We start from the raw sequence: 18,217 nt of genomic DNA, 5'->3' as shown, positions 1-18,217 counted from the left end.
ACAACCCAAAATATGCAATGTCATTAAAGTGAACTTGTCAGGTGCAATATGCACTCAGAACCACGAGCAGTTCTGGGTGCATATTGCTAATCCCTGCTTAACCGTCCCTGTATTTGGTAGGATAGATAAAGAGATCATTAGAAAAAGTATTTCTAAAAATCCTTTATGATATGCCAATGAGCACAGGGACTAGTCACAAGGGCGTTAGTAGTCCGCCCACAGGGGCATGCTAACATGTCATTCAATGCCCATTGCCCAGTGTCATCGGTGGTGATGTGCGCACCTGTGGCTGTTGTTACCACTTCAGAACACAAGGTTTAGGGTCAGTGCGCATGATCAGAAGTCCTCACACTTCCGGTCATGTGCACTAGACCTATCTGAAGCCAGGATGTGTGCACCTGGCTTCATAGTACGCATGACTGGAAGTGCAGGGACCTCTAATCATGCGCACTGACCCTACATTTGGAGTTCTGAAGTGGCGACAACAGACACAGGTTCACGCGTCACTGCTGATGACGCTGGACAATGGTCATTGAATAGCATGTTAGTATGCCCCTGAGGGCGTGCTAACATGCTAAGAGGGTGGACTAGTCGTAGAAATAATGCCCTTTTGACTAGTCCCTGCGCTCATTAGCAGGTTATAAAGGATCTTTAGAAACACGTTTTTTTCAGGTTCATATTGGACCTGACTGCTTCCCTTTAAGAACTATCTTCAACATAAAGAAGAACAAGAAATGTTGGACGTGATGATCCGTCTCCCGCAGAGCCCTGATCTCATCATCATCCAGTCTGTCAGGGACAGAAAGATTTGTCTCATACACAGAAGATCTGTGGTCAGTTCTTTAAGATGTTTGGAGCAACCTCCCTAATGAGTTCCTTCAAAATGTGCAAGAAATATTGATGATTTGATGCTGTTTTGAAGGTAAAGGGCGATCACACCAAACATTTCTTTGATTTAGATTCCTTTTTTTGTTCATTCACTTTGCATTTTATATTTAATAAAAATAAAAAATTAAAAAATAAACTAACACTTGTATTTTTTAAAAAACATTCTTACTCTGCAGCATTTATTCCCACCCCTGCCTAATACTTTTGCACAGTACTGTACATAGAAATTAAATATTAAAAAAAGCAACGATAATGTACCAAAGGCAGAAGCCTGATAAAATACATTAATAAAGAAAATCTGTCAATGGATAATGTTTTGGCCATTGTTTATAATAATTCAATATAATTATATTTCTCTTTTGTTAGTGCTGTTGGGCTCAGAATCTGCGCATGATTCATCTTGGTTTTTGTACCGATTGCCACCTCTAATTCTATTCTTAATCCGCCTGATGACCCATACTGTCAAATTAGTTGGGTTAGATTTGATAATGTTCAAGATTGAATTTAGCTAAAGGACAAATATATCTTTTTCCTTCCATATTCTTCAGCCAAGGCTGACAAAAGGACAGGTTTTGTCTTCTCCTATATAAGTGCTATGTCTGACAAACCGTCATTATGTACGGTAACTAACTTCCCATACAAGTGTTATTGCATTACTTGAAGAAGGGTAATGTAAGGTAACAAATTACTACTCTGGGGTTTAAGAAAAAGCAGTAGTTGGTTTTTAGAAACTCATATAACTTTCATAATTGCCAAACAACGTCCTCTACTTAAAAGTCCGCGAGGCTCCTTGAAAAGGGGATAACTCAACTGCTGCAGCCTCTGTGCAGGGTAGATGCTAGAATGTACTGGCTCCTTCCAGGTATAACGTAATCAGTCACGTGATAGGAGCGTGTTCAAATGCACACGGATGTTTTCCAGAGGGAATAAACATTATTTTTCTTAGTCCATGTGGGCACGGAGATGTTTATAATAGAAGCTGAGGTCTGGGGGTAGGTCTATACGTGCACGTATTGTGCAAGTAGCAGAGCTGTGTTTTTGTCTATATGTGCATGTAGTGTGTATATCTATATGTGGATGTAGCAGAGCCGTGTAAGTCTATGGACATGTAGCAGAACTGTGTATGCATGCGGGAATGTACTAGATCCATGTATGTCTATGGGCATGTAGTCAAGCCATGTATGTCTATGGGCATGTAGCAGAGCCGTGTGCATCAGAGCCTTGTATGCCTATGAGGAAATAGCAAAGCCATGTATGTATGGGAATGTATTAGAGCCATGTATGCCTAAGAGCACGTAGCGGAACCGTGTATGTCTATGGGTGTGTAGCAGAGCCGTCTATGTCTATGGGCATGTAGCAGAGCCGTGTTTCTCTATGGGCATGTAGCAGAACCATTTTTGTCTATGGGCATGTTGCATAGCCGTGTATGTCTATGGACATGTAGTAGAGCTGTGTATGTCTTTAGGAATGTAGCAAAGCTGTGTATGTCTATGGGCATGTAGTGAAACCATGTATGGATATGGGCATGTAATAAAGCAGGGTATGTGGATGTAGCAGAGCCTGATATGTCTATGGGCATGTAGCATAGTGGTATATGTCTATGGGCATGTAGCCGAGCCATGTATGTCTATGGGCATGTAGTAGAGCTGTGTATGTCTTTAGGAATGTAGCAAAGCTGTGTATGTCTATGGGCATGTAGTGAAACCATGTATGGATATGGGCATGTAATAAAGCAGGGTATATGGATGTAGCAGAGCCTTATATGTCTATGGGCATGTAGCATAGTGGTATATGTCTATGGACATGTAGCTGAGCCATGTATGCCTATGGGCATGTATCAGAACCATGCATTCCTATGGGCATATAGCAGAGCCATGTATGTCTATGGGCATGTAGTAGTGCCGTGTATGCCTATGGGCATGTAGCAGAGCTGTATATGTATCTGGACATATATTACAGCTGTGTGTATATGTGACACCCCTGGACTATCAGGTCGTCACCGGATGCTGCATAATCTATCCTTCGTGCAGTATTCCACCTCCTTCTTGGTTCTGGGTCCCTAACCAAATGGTGTTGCCTCCAACAGCAAATCAAATCCTAGATACACCCTGCACCACACCCACCAGACACACCAGTGGACGGCTTGAGTGGAATAGAGTCGCCCACCTTGGGAGTCAGGGAGGGGAGGTGAGGAGTCTAGTCAATTAGTGTCGAGTAGTGTGGAGAAGTGACCCTCGAGCTGTGAGGAGCTTACAGGAGGTTGGGAGCAGTGGCTCCAGAAAGGAAGCTGTCTAGGTTGCAGACGGTGGTCTGGGCCTAGAGGAGTCGGACTCCTGGTCGCAGGGGATCATGGCAATGGGCTCAGACCTGTCAAGCAGGACAGCTGTCGGCCTTGCACCATCACCGATCCGGGACCAAGGAACGACGGGGTACGTGGACCCTAGGTCGGGGAGTAGCTTCAGTCAACCCGATAATTTACCCGAGGAGAAAGGAGCCTTCAAGATCCGTTCCCAACTGGTCCAGAATCAGGGCATGGAACGACGGGGTACGTGGACCCTAGGTCGAGGAGTAGCTTCAGGCAACCCGATAATTTACCCGAGGAGAAAGGAGCCTTCAAGATCCGTTCCCAACTGGTCCAGAATCAGGGCATTAGTGCAACGAGGTGGATAGGACTTTCCATCCAAAACGGTCCAGAAAATCCCAAGCATGAGCCCGGAGAGCAAGCTCCCACACTTAGCCATAGTGGGGAGCGGGACCCAGCTAGTTCCAAGCTACCGAGACCAATAAGTAGAAGTTAAACTAAGTGCCAGGAGACAGGTCATGGATCACCAGGCAACACCATTGGGGACGGGACCCGGACAAGCTCCCCTCAGCAGCAGCGGTATCCAGAGACTTGGTTTACCCGGTTGTCAGTGTCTGCTTAATGGATTGAGTGAGTACGAGAGTGACCCCTGCATCCAACTGCCTTACCCCACACCGAGTCCTGGGGCATCCCCCCTACCCGTGGAGGGCTACGAAACCTGGCTGCCCCACTCCATCACCCCCGGGTATTCCCAACGGCAGTGGTGGTATTCCCCAAATTACCGCGCACCACGGGTGGCGTCACGAACTATACTAATCTCCCCTGTAAATACCTCCTTCATTTGAGTTCCGGAGACCCTCAAGCTACAGCGAATTCGGATCCAAGCAGCCCGACTGCTTCCACGGGGGCGGCACAGCTCAAATTCCTGGCGTCACGAACAGGATTCGAGCAGGACCCACTTACTTGGGTGACGTGCGCCTTAGAAGTCGAAACCGCGAGTCAAAAACCCCGTTTCCCGCCATTTCCGCCATCTTCTGGCCCCAAAACGCCGTCTTCTCCACCAAAGCGTGCGAAGAAGAAGCCCCGCTCCTCGTCTTGAGAGTCAGCCTGGAACTGGAAGTTCCCAGAGGGCCACAGCATCAAAGAGAGTGGTGGGCGAAAACCAAGGGAGCGTGACGGCATGTAGCAGCGGAGGAGAAGCAGGGACGTGAAGACTCTGTGATAACATTCCTGGACCCCGCAGAGGAAAGATGGCGGCTGCGTGAGACTGGTCACCGGAGCGTGCTGCTCCCGGGACCGCGACCTGGATCGATGAAGAGATGGAGCAGCTCTGCAGGAGGATGCGGACGCAATTCCTCTTCATATTAGACTACTGGAGGGAAGAGATGAGGAGCCTGGCAGTGGCGGTGCGAGCCCGTGAGATCGAAATCCCACGTGAAGAGTGGGTAAGCGGTTACCCAGTCCCAGTTGATTACCCTAATCCGGCCAATGCGGCTGTGGGATTCGGTCCTCCCCCGCTCATGGCAAGCACTCCACCGCCACCAACCCCATCCTCAGCGGACGCCGAGCTGCCTATCTCCACCATGGAACCTTCAGCCCCAGTTTATGAAGAGCCAGCTGCAGATCTCCCGGTCCCAACACCCGACCAAGTTACGACAACGGTCACCCCGACACCGGCCCGACCAGACCCGGCCGCATCACCGAGCCCGTCCTTAGAGGCGGAGCACCTGGACTCTGCAACCCCAGCTGCGGAGCAGTCGGTATGTCTACCTGAGATAGCGGAGGTGAAACCTGAAGAGCTACCGGCTCTGCCACCGCGCGGCATCCCAGCGGCTGTTGGGACTGCAGAAGTACAGCTAAAACCCATGCCAGCAAGGGAGGCAAGGCCGGACGCTGACGCCTCCTACTGGGAACGACACCAATGAAAGCTACAACAGTAGATGACCACAGGAGACCGGCGACGACGGGAAATTGCCACCCATAACCGAGAAGAGAAGGAGCAGTGAGAAGCGCCACTTCCCACGTCTGAGGGCTGCGATGCCGCGGCCTCGTAGACCGTTTCGACCCCGACAAGGGATGGGGGTTTATCCGGGAAGTGGGCCTCACAGCCGGGGTGTTTGTGTCCTGGCGGGATGTGGCGCAGCACCTCCCCAGGAGACACCCCGAGCGGAATCTGGAGACGGATGATATGGTCACGTATACCCGGCATTGCGTAGAGCGGGGCTGGTATCCCCTGGATGTGACCAAGCAAGTAATGATAGAGGAAGAGTTTGTGCCGGCGTCCGTGGTGCGTAGCCGCAAGGAAGCATGGTTACGGGACCCGGCCATTTAATGTTATTTAAAGTTGAAGAATGCTAGGTATCTGTGTTTTCTTTTATTATTTTCCATAGTTTATTTTTCATAAAGAGTGGTGTTATAAAAAGAAGAAGAAACGTTTTAATCAACCAGTTTAATCAACAGAGAATGTTACCAGATTAAGAAGAAGTCAGTATAATGTGTGCAGCAGGTGCATGGACCCGATTACTTTATTATGCATCTGTATTTTATTTGGCTGCGGGACTAGTTGCGGCCAACGCGAACTTGTGTTATTGTAAATAGTTGCACCTTCTGTGCCCACCAGAGTCGTCTTTTCAACATCCGGGACCTTAACCTGGTCACGTACCCACGGATAGGAATGCAGCAGGTCAGGTTGTTTGGGTGACGAGTTAATGGGATCTGATACGTTGGGACTGGACTGTCGCAGGAAGAGGCTGCAACAGAGCAGGTTGAGCCTCCGCTACTAGCGTAACCGGTAGCGCTGCATGGTTGGAGATTAACTCAAAAGTTACCGTAACGTTTAAGTAATGTGCCTCCCTAATGTGGGCTGAAACCTTTAAATAAAATGTTCTTTTTTCTATTTTGCAGTTAAAAAAAAAAAAAAAAAGAATAAACCTTTGAATGTCCTGTAGCTGGAGGACGAGCTACGTTTTAACCAAGGGGGAATGTGATGCCCCTGAACTATCAGGTCATCACCGGATGCTGCATAATCTATCCTTCATGCAGTATTCCACCTCCCTCTTGGTTCTGGGTCCCTAACCAAATGGTGTTGCCTCCAACAGAAAATTAAAAACTAGATACACCCTGCAGCACACCCACCAGACACACCAGTGGACGGCTTGAGTGGAATAGAGTTCCCCACCTCGGAAGTAAGGGAGGGGAGGTGAGGAGTGTAGTCAGTTAGTGTTGAGTAGTGTGGAGAAGTGACCCTCGAGCTGTGAGGAGCTTAGAGGAGGTCGGGAGCGGTGGCTCCAGAAAGGAAGCTGTCTAGGTTGCAGACGGTGGTCTGGGCCTAGAGGAGTTGGACTCCCAGTCGCAGGGGATCATGGCAATGGGCTCGGACCTGTCGAGCAGGACAGCCGGCGGCCTTGCACCATCACCGGTCCGGGACCGAGGCACAACGGGGTACGTGGATCCTAGGTCGGGGGGTAGCTTCAGGCAACCCGAAAATTTACCCGAGGAGAATGGAGCCTTCAAGATTCGTTCCCAACCGCTCCAGAATCAGGGTATTAGCGCAATGAGGGGGATAGGACTTTCCATCCAAAACGGTCCAGAAAATCCCAAGCATGAGCCCGGAGAGCAAGCTCCCACACTTAGCCATAGTGGGGAGCGGGACCCGGTTAGTTCCAAGCTACCGAGACCAACAAGTAGAAGTTAAACTAAGTGCCAGGAGACAGGTCATGGATCACCAGGCAACACCATTGGGGACGGGACCCGGACAAGCTTCCCTCAGCAGCAGCGGTATCCAGAGACTTGGTTTACCCGGTTGTCAGTGTCTGCTTAATGGACTGAGTGAGTACGAGAGTGACCCCTGCATCCCATGGCCTTACCCCACACCGAGTACCCTTGGAGGGCTACGACACCTGCTCACCCCCGGTTACTCCCAACGGCAGCGATGGTATTTCCCAAATTACCGTGCACCATGGGTGGTGTCACAAACTATACTAATCTCCCCTGTAAATACCTCCATTTGAGTGGCCGCACGACCCCCGGGTCTGGAGACCCTTGAGCCACAGTGAACTCGTATCCGAGCAGCCAGGCTGCTTCCACGGGGGCGGCATATATATAATATGTACAATATAGAAAGACACTAATGAGATTTAGCCTGTGTCCTCTATATTATATATACAGACAGAAGACTCAAAAAGGAAGGAATGCGAGCAAATGTCCATATAAATATAATATTTATTAGTAGAAAACTGAAAATTGCTGATAGGACATAGTAAAATCAGTGGTGGAAAAAAGGGCTGTTAGCCTGCAAGATGTGGCTATACCACCAATATGCATACATACACAAGCATATGACAAAAGCAAGCAGTTTTTCCAGCAGTTCTTAGCTGAGTGTTTCAGCTACAGCTGCTTTGTAGCCACGCTCCTTCAGGTTTAAGTAGAGGTGTTTCCCAGCAATCATTGCTGAAGATACAAATTCATTGTTCTCTGGCCGCCTTGATGGACAGTTCTGCTGTGGAGTTTTCCTGTACTCAGGCTTTATCCTTTTTTGTTGCTATTCTCCTCTGTTTGTCTTACCTTATATTGTGTCTTGTTAGTGCAGTGGAGGGTCTAGTGAACCTCTCCTCTTCCTCACTAGCCAAGACATCTATAGGGTCTTCTCAGGGTCTTAGGATCCTGCTCGGCGACAGTTGCTGAGACTGTATCGGGACTGCTGAGGAGAGTAGGGACAGCTGTAGGTGTCCCATCTACCTCTCTCACTAACTCTAGGGTCCCTCGCTGTTATTGTGTCCCTCATGTCTCCTTTGTTTGCTGTGTTTTTTGTTTTGGTCTGAACACTCGTCATACCCTGCAAGCGTAACAAAATGTTACTTTGACTGTTTAGGAAGCTTTGTGGAGATACACACAGAATAGGGATGACCTGGTGCCTATTTCTTTTATAGACCCCATTGCACTTTCATGGCTTCTTTTATACCTTGGTAGTCCCCTCGTTATTTTCTCCTTTGGATCATGTCTGTACAGGCTTTGACTTTTTGAAAAGGTTTATCTGCATTCCGGTATGTGCCCTGTACCACACAATAAGACCTGTTGTAGTTACCTTTCTCTTCAGTCTATTTTTTTGTGGCATATTTTCAGATTTTACATTTTTTCCTTGACCATTTAGATTTCATTCCTACCAGTGTGAATAAACAGGTTATTTATACTCTGCTTCAATGACATTCTACATTCTACAACTGAAATTGGTCTAATGCACCTAGATGGATGCTTTGTTACAAAATAGTACAAAATAGAGCCATAATGTGCCTATGTGCATGACCCTGGAATTGCTGACTCCGGTCTTCCTCCCGTCTCCTTCCACCATTCCCATTCTTATCTAAAATGACTACGCAGACACCGAATATCTTTGGATAATTCTGGCCATAGCAGCCATTTTATTAACATAAATACATAACCAATAAAATTGCAATATGGTAAGGTCCTTGAAGCTACAACCCTGGTGATCCCCATAAACCGAACCATCAAACCAACTTGCTCCCAGCCGTTACCCACACTGGCTCAGGCGCACCAAACTGTAAGGGTTAATCCTTCATTAACCCCAACACACCCACAGGGGCCCCGATATCCCCGTCGGGATTCCCCTCCAAATCACCAGGTGACCAGCAATTATGCCAATGAGGGGATCCACACCCGTATGGATTCCCCGAACAATTTTAAACCAACTTCAAGGACCCACCAATAACACGCCAATCAGCCACTACGACCCGATAAACCCCCCCCCCCCCCCCCCCCGTCTAACGTATGATACACACCCCAGACATACCATGAATATCAGGGAGGGCGGGCGGGACTCGTCCTTCAGCCAGGGGAGCGGGAAAGTGCCGCTCCTCCCCTTTGCCCCTCCAATCCATTCAAAACGGGCTCGCTCCCCCTCCCCCACCCATGACACCCTGACCTCCCCACCAATCAGGGGTCATGCAGGCCTCCGCAAATGCCCCGGGGGGGGGAGGGGGGGCAATGCTCCGTCCTCTCTTGACCCTGGAATTGCTGACTCCGGTCTTCCTCCCGTCTCCTTCCACCATTCCCATTCTTATCTAAAATGACTACGCAGACACCGAATATCTTTGGATAATTCTGGCCATAGCAGCCATTTTATTAACATAAATACATAACCAATAAAATTGCAATATGGTAAGGTCCTTGAAGCTACAACCCTGGTGATCCCCATAAACCGAACCATCAAACCAACTTGCTCCCAGCCGTTACCCACACTGGCTCAGGCGCACCAAACTGTAAGGGTTAATCCTTCATTAACCCCAACACACCCACAGGGGCCCCGATATCCCCGTCGGGATTCCCCTCCAAATCACCAGGTGACCAGCAATTATGCCAATGAGGGGATCCACACCCGTATGGATTCCCCGAACAATTTTAAACCAACTTCAAGGACCCACCAATAACACGCCACAACGAAGGCACCTTGATAACCTTCAAGTGCCTGAGACCCCCCTCAACCTCAGGGCCCTTTCAATACCTCCCTGCAAGCCGAGGGTCCACAAATCGATCCCTACCGCATTTAGGTGTACCCCGTCCGCCAACCAAAATTCCTCTTCCGTCCTTTCCAACTCCACATGCCGGATACAAACACCCCCATTCCGACTAACAAACTTTGAAATCGCCCTATTAACCTTCGCCCGCGCCTTGTTCAGCCTCTCAACAGACCGTGCTTTCCGCCAACTCCTTCTCGCCACCATCTCTGACCAAACTACCGTAATCCCTGGAAAAGACACCCAGAGTCGCAACAAGTCGTGCTTGATGTCTTTTATTAGGATTCTGAAAGGCCTCTCCCCTAGATCGTTCCCCCCAACGTGTAAGACCAACACGTCAGGAGGCCTGTCTAATCGGGCATATTTATGCACCTCTTGTAACACCCTGCTCCACCCTAACCCCCGAACCCCAAGCCATCGTACAAGAGCCACGTCCCTGGCGAACCCTAACTGTCTCCCGTTCCTTCTCGCATCCGCTCGCCGGGCTCCCCAATATACGTAGGAATGGCCCAAGATCCAGACCAGCGGGGGGGAGGGAAGGGGTGTTTCTGCAATACAAAAGCACAAACAAACAAACATGTTAGTGCCTGATACCTTCAAACGAAAAAACCCACACCCCGGCCGCCCCCCCCCCCCCCCATTCACCGTAAGAGTCCCCACTCAGTTTCCGACCACCGCCTGGGGGCGGACGTATAACTTAAAACGCCCAGACTTCCACCTACCAATCTGTTTAACCGTGTCATCAGACAAACCGCGCCCGGATGCTTCTGTTGCCGCCCCTATGCGAAAAGAGTGCGATCCGAAAGACTTAGGATCTAACCCCAACGACTTCAAACATGCCCTGAAAACGCTCACAAACTGATATCGTGATAGGAAAGACCCGTCGTCATGCCATAACAGCGGGCCATCCCCCCTTTTACGAATCTGTTCAAAATTAATGAAACACCTCAACGGGCACATATCCGATCCCCTAACCGCTCCCAAACACACTCGCTTCCCTACCCCCCGTTGGTCAGTCTTAGATTTCCTTATCCAAAATTCAATTCCCCTGTCCACCGCCATAATGTCACCACGACTCAAACCCCCGGGGGACACCTTACTGGGAGATACCAATTCCCCAACCCGCAGGGCTCCAAAAAACGCCAAGGAAAACGCCAACCTAAACAAATGTTCCTCAAACGGAGATGTACATACCTCCCCCAACACCCCACCCAGCCGTTCCAATAATTCGAATGACACAGGTCGTCTACCATCCAATATCTTTCGTCCCCTTCGAAAACCCTTCAACGCCTGGACAACCAAAAAACACTTAGTTAAATCTCGTAACCCTCGTAACCGAAAACCAAATGCTAACCCTGCCATAAAACGATTTGCCTTCGCAACCGACCATCCTGCTACTGCCACCTCCCCCAACTTTTCCAGCAATATACCCAACTGATCCTCTTCAGAAAAATCTCCACCCTGCAACCATTGCTCCCACAGCCCCCATGCTGCCTGATATGCTGTCCACGTGTTACCCGACAAGGACGCCCGAATTAGTGGTCCCGCTGCCCGAAGACCACGGTCCAAAGGTGTGCCGGGCACTCCAACCCGTTGGACTCTGCCTCTGGTGCGCAAACCCGGAACCGATCCCACTGAAAACGAGAGAGGGAATCAGCTATTAGATTCTGAACACCTGGCACATGAGTCGCCGTAATACATGCGTTAATTTGCAAACAAACCAACACCAATTCACGTAACACCCGAACGACCGGAGGAGAGGACGCCGAAAACTGATTAATCGCCATCACCACCCCCATGTTGTCACAGTTAAAACGAATCTTTTTGTTTGCCAACTGGCTTCTCCAAAGATGAAGTGCCACCATTATTGGAAAAATTTCCAACAGCGCCACATTCTTTGTCAGGCCTTCAGCCGTCCAGTTGTCCGGCCACCGACCCACACACCACTGACCCTTGAAAAAAGCTCCGAAACCTGAACTGCCCGCCGCATCCGTAAACAACTCCAAGTCAAAATTGTCCACTGCATCCTCCATTATCAATGAACGACCGTTGTAGTGTTCCAAAAACTGCCCCCACACTGCTAGGTCCGCTTTGTGGTCTGCTGATAACCGAACGTAATGGTGCGGAGCAAGCACCCCCGCCGTTGCCCTGGCCAGTTGTCGCGAAAAAATCCGGCCCATTGGCATCACCCTACAAGCAAAGTTAAGCTTTCCCAGTAGGGACTGCACTTCCCTTAATTGCAGTTTCTTCACCCGCCTTGCCCTTGCCACCTCGTCCCTCATGGCCGCAACCTTGTCCTCAGGAAGCCGGACTTCCCAGGCCACTGAATCGATTACAATGCCCAGAAAACTTAAACTAGTAGTTGGTCCCACCGTTTTCTCCGGCGCCAGGGGGACCCCAAATCGATCCGCAACCCACTCCATAGTTGCCAAAATCCCGGCACACTGAGCCGACTCGGCAGGACCTACACACAAAAAATCATCGAGGTAATGCACCAATGCTGACAAGCCTGAAACGTCCCGAACCACCCACTCCAAAAAGCAACTAAACGTTTCGAAAAATGCGCAGGAGATTGAGCACCCCATGGGCAAACAGCGATCTACAAAATACGCTCCCTCCCAAAAGCAACCCAACAACCGGACACAATCTGCATGCACTGGCAACAGCCGAAAAGCTGACTCAATATCCGTCTTAGCCATAAGTGCTCCCCTTCCGCATTTTTTTACCCAACTTGTGGCCTCATCAAATGACGTATAAACCACCGAACACAGTTCAGCCGGTATCCCGTCGTTTACCGACCTACCTCTTGGGTAAGACAGATGGTGAATCAGCCGGAATTTTCCCGGCTCCTTTTTTGGCACCACCCCCAACGGCGAGACCACTAGATCAGGAAAAGGAGGGGCCTGGAACGGCCCCGCCATCCTCCCCAAAGCCACTTCCTTGCCTAATTTCTCGGCCACAACCCCCGAATGCTGATAAGCTGACAAAAGGTTCTTTGTCGCCGCCGGCACTGCAAAAGTGGGAGCCGGAATTCTGAAACCCTCCCCAAATCCCAACCGCAAAACTTCAGCTTTCTCTCTATCTGGGTACCTATTTAGGTACGGAAGCATCGCGGCTAACCTCACCGGCGTCAGACCCTTGGGTATGAGTGGTGCCGGGCTTGGATTTGCCTTTCTTAAAGCACTTTGCCGCTCCATGTGAGGTCCCATTACAATGGGTACAGAGGTGCTTAAAACGGCAGGTGGCCCCGAACTTGCATTGCCCCTCATTGAATTGCCAACACACGCCGGGCTTTTGCGAACCCCCCTGACCTGGCTGACTACCAGCACCCTGCGATCCGGACTGGCCGGCAGACCCGGCCCCGCCCTGAAAGGGCTGGCCATATCTCGACGGCGCCATAACCCGTAACCACAACCCGATGTCCTTTTGGTCCCATCTAATAGAAGGTCGAACGGCCTTCCGCTGACGAAACTGTTCATCATACCTAAGCCATGTCTGTCCCCCATACACCCTGTACGCCTCACCAATAGCGTCCATATAGCAAAACAAATGTGAACAGTTCTCCGGCGCCTTCTCGCCTATCACACTCGCCAAAATAGCAAAAGCCTGCAACCAATTAGTGAACGTCTGAGGGATCAAGCGCCACCGCCGCTTCTTCTCCTCCTCTTTCTTGCTCTCGTCCTTTTTACCTTTGTCTAAATTAAATTTTGCCAACGGCAGCAGGGAGAAGATCTCTACGTATTCATCCTTCCATATCTTCTCCTTCACCTCTGTCTTAAGATGGGAACCCAAGGGACCCTCAAAACAGACGAAAACCTCCCCCCGCGCCCGATCATCCAAATGAAGCCTGTCCTCCTTATTCTTTTCCGTCTGAACCGACACCGACACCGGGGAAGCAATACCCGCCACTGGCGTTCCACTAATGCCCAAGGGAGGCGGATTAATCCAAGCCCCCACTGGCCCTGCGTGTTCCCGTGCCCCCCCAATCCGCTCCAGCAACGTACGCACACAACCTATAAGCTCTACCACCTCCCCCCCACCTGACACCTCTCCTCCACCCCCCGTGGGTAACCCCTGCCGAAACCCTGGGTGACCTACATCCCCCCTTGCATTCTGTACCTGACAATACTGGGAAGACAAACAAGACATAGAACCATACTCACCGGGCTGCACGAGGGTAGCGGCCCCGTCAGCCGGACTACCAGACTCCTGTCGTCCCTCCGGCTGCTCAGTAGATTCCTGGCCCCGCGCCTCCGCTCCGCCGCCGTTAGCCCCTGCTGCCGCAGGGCCGGAAGATCCCTCCAGGAGCTGATCCTGCGGCTGCTGTCCGCCCCCCCAGCCGGCTGCCAGAGGGGGCTGTCTGCGGTCCTCTGGATCCTGCCGACGCCGCTCCCACATCCCACTCCACGGGGCCCCCCCGACATTCGGGGCCTCTGCTGATGAGGGCCCTGCACGCCAGGCCCGTTGCACTACCGATTCCAGCCGTCGCGATCCGCCCCCTCCGCTAGGGCCCGCCCCCTCCTCCGACCTCCACCGCAGACAGGGCTCAGGGCGCTCGGCCGGCACATCACCAGAGCGCCCCGCCGCAGCTCCGACAGCCACCGTTGACATAGTGGGAGCAGGCCCCGCCCCCAACTCCAGGGAAGGCCTGCTCTCCACCGCTGGACCCGGCCGCATTCTTGAATTCCTCCCAGACCGGGGCCTGCTGGACTTTTTTGCACATGGCGCCCGGCCTGGAGGGTCCCCGGAGGGGCTTCTAATGCGTCGCCGGGCCCGGGGAGTCACCTCAGGTGATAACCGCTCCGGCGGTCTGGATCTCCGGAGGCGCCGCTCACGTGGGGGGGGAGCCCCCACCGCCTCCCGACTCCCTCCGATGAGTCCCTGCACAGACGCCTGCAGCCAGCCTGGAGGATGGTCGCCAGCCGCCGCTCGCAGCCGCTCCAGGATGTTTTCAACGGACTCCATTGCCGCAGGTAATGTGGCTGCGACTCGTCCTTCAGCCAGGGGAGCGGGAAAGTGCCGCTCCTCCCCTTTGCCCCTCCAATCCATTCAAAACGGGCTCGCTCCCCCTCCCCCACCCATGACACCCTGACCTCCCCACCAATCAGGGGTCATGCAGGCCTCCGCAAATTCCCCGGGAGGGGGAGGGGGGGCAATGCTCCGTCCTCTCTTGAGAGTTAAGGCCCTGTCACACACAGAGATAAATCTTTGGCAGATCTGTGGTTGCAGTGAAATCATGGACATAATGTTCCATTTGTACACAGCCACAAACCTGGCACTGACTGCCCACAATTTCACTGCAACCACAGATCTGCCGCAGAGTTATCTCTGTGTGTAAAGTGGCTTTTAAAGGGGGTTTTCTAGTTTAAAAAAAATCCCATCCACAGGCACAATTTGTTTAAAAAACCAAACTGTGCTGTAGACCCCCTCTCTGGTTTGAAAGTCTAGTTTGGAGTCTCCGCTGTTTTCGGTGTCTTCGGCACTAACGTCATGTTGACAGTGCTGCTTCTCATCAGGCAGCTCAGCATGAGTTGACAGTACAGGCTACACAGAACAGCTCATCTCACTGATTGGCTGCAGCACTGTTCATGTGATCTCAGCACTATATACAATAAAAAAGACGCCAAGAGGTACGACAGAGACTCAGCACTGGACCTGGTAAGGGTGAGTACAGCCAAGTTTGGTTTTATTGCCAGGGAACAGGGTTTTTTTTAAACCAGAAAATCCCGTTAGTGTAAGAATACTCATTTATTGGTACAGAAGCCAAGAAGCAAAGCTACATTGCATGAAACTATCTCATCCAAGAGCGTAAAGACCTGCGGTGGTATGCATAGATGCGTTCTCCCGCAGGTCTTCTATGCGTTTCACCACTGCATCCCAAGTTCCCCTGCTGGCTGGATGCAAACAGTATTGCTGGATGTGTTCAGTGTGAATATGTGATCTGATGTGTGATTGTATGTGTGATCTGATATGTGTGAGGGTGCGCGATCTGATGTATGTGAGGGTGCGCGATCTGATGTGTGATTGTATGTGTGATCTGATGTGTGATTGTATGTGTGATCTGATATGTGTGAGGGTACGCGATCTGATGTATGTGAGGGTGCGCGATCTGAAGAAAGGACAGTATGTAGCCCCGAAAAGGACTTTTGTTTCAATTGGGTAGAAGTATACAATTATTGTAATACCAATTAAACCCTGCCTATATGTCTGCTCTCAAGTCAGTTCTTCCTACATCAACTCTACCTGAACTGATTCCAGAGGACAGTGTGCCAAGCATTGCGTCACCAGTTCTTATATAAGACCCGGTGAGATGACCAATCACAGTAATTCCAGTAACCAATATGGCTAGTCGTTACTGTGTATGGCACAAAGTCCCGATGTTCGATAGTGTAATGAGCGTACCTGTGCATCCCGATGCTTGATCGAGTAAAGAGCATACCCGAGCACCCCGATACTCAGTCGAGGGAAGAGTGTACCCAAGCACCCTGATATTCGATCGAGTAAAGAGCGTACCCGAGCACCACGATGCTCGATTCAGTAAAGAGCTTACAGGAGCACCCCGATGCTCAATGAAGTAAAGAGCAAACCCAAGCACCCCAATGGTAAATTGAGTGAAGAGCGTAGCTGAGCACTCTGATATTCGATTGAGTAAAGAGCAAACCCATGCACCCCTATGCTCTATCCAATAAAGAGCATACCCAAACACCCCGATGTTCGATTGCACGAACAGCATACCAGATCACCCCGATGTTTGATCAAATAAAGTGCGTACTCAAACACCATGATGCTCGATCAAGTAAAGAGCATATGTGATGCCCTGGGCAAGCCAGGGGTCACAGGTCATCACACCACCACACCCTACACCCCAGTTAGGAACACCAAGGCTACCAAAATCCTTGTTGCCTTCCTCCAGGGGCTGATGTTCACACCAGGGGGTGGGCCAGGCGGTTGGCTCCGCCCACCGAGGAGTTCACAGCCCTGGAGGTGGGAGGAACCAGGCAGTTTAAGCTAGGGGAGTGAAGTAGAAGGAAGTAGTAGTGGAGCTAAAGAGAAAAGCTGAAGGGACAGAAAAGTGACAGTAGTAAAGCCTGAAGTTGGTTCGGCTGTGTGCCCGGACAGTGACAGCAAGGTCAGCAAACGGCGGTGACAGTCTGGAGGGGGACTGCTCGGAGGTTGCTGGAAGGACCGCGGATGGGTAGTGGCCCGGCGGTCTGGAGCAGTATACGAAGAACAGTCAGCACCAGGGCAGGGGCCTCTCGGGCCCCGGCAAGCCTAGGAGTCGCCGTAAATTTGCCAAATCCGTCAGTGAAGGGGACGTCTGTCTCCAAACAACCAAGTCCCGATTGAAGGCAACAGTCCAACCATTGAGGAGAGACACCGCCACCGCCAGGGCACCAGTTTCTCAGGGCCAGCGCCTGCGGGCAAAGTAGGGCTCCTCCGGCCCATATCCAAGCCGGGGAGCGGGTTACCGGTGGGAACCCATCGCAACCATTATCAACATAGGTGCAGGACAGAGGGACCGTCACCGTCACCTACTGGGGAAAGCAAGTGCAGCCGTCCATGGGAACCGTCTTTCCAGCCGTGTGTTTTACCGAGAACTGTGTCATCGTCTCAGGCTGAGTGAGTACCACAGTGCCGCAAGGCACAGCGCTGCCCCCGCGTCCCTGCGCCCACCAAGCCCTGCATCTCCCACCTCATCACTGGGCCCCGGGATCACCAACCCCTACCCACGGAGGGGCAACAGAACAACTGGCTGCTCCATACCATCCTTCCCAGGATCCCCATACAGAGCAGCGGTGGTGCCAACAAATCACCACAACCGTGGGTGGCGTCACGGACAATAAACAATCCCCACACCCAAAAACCCCCTTTCACTCACGGGCGAGGAGCGCCGCTCGAGTCCCCGGGATCCGGCCCATCGCTCGAGCCACCGAGCAGCGGCAGCAGCAGGCCGCAGTGCCCGCCGGACCCGAGCAGAGGGAGAGCGCGGCGTCCTCTCCTCCGCCCGCGACACATACCCAAGCACCCCGATACTTGATCAAGTGAAGAGTGTACCCGAGCACCCCGAAGCTTGATCAAGTAAATCATTGATCATACCCAAGCACATTGTTACTCGATCGAGTAAATAGCATACCCGAGCATCACGATGCTTGATCCAGTAAACAGAGTACCCAAGCACTCTAATGCCCAATTGAGTAAAGAACGTACAGGAGTGTTATGAGGGGGACCCGGGGAAGCGTGCCAAGATGGGAAATGGACAGCTTCCGCCGGTCAAGGTCCACTGTGCAGTGTAAGAGACCGCTGCAGGAAAGAGTGAGCGGGTTGCTACTAGTGATCGTCTGGAATGTCACAGACGATCTATGTACACCGGTCCGCCCTAACCAGTGAGGGTTGTATGACTCGGGGCTTCTCGTTCGGTGTACCTGTTGCACGGGGACGCACAGAGGTGCCTACGCACGTGTGCCAGCGGGAGTCACAGGAATATGGCATGAGGGTA

This window comes from Anomaloglossus baeobatrachus, chromosome 1 (genome assembly GCF_048569485.1).
Source record: "Anomaloglossus baeobatrachus isolate aAnoBae1 chromosome 1, aAnoBae1.hap1, whole genome shotgun sequence".
In the NCBI taxonomy this organism is placed as follows: domain Eukaryota; kingdom Metazoa; phylum Chordata; class Amphibia; order Anura; family Aromobatidae; genus Anomaloglossus; species Anomaloglossus baeobatrachus.
This window is presented reverse-complemented; position numbering follows the sequence as displayed.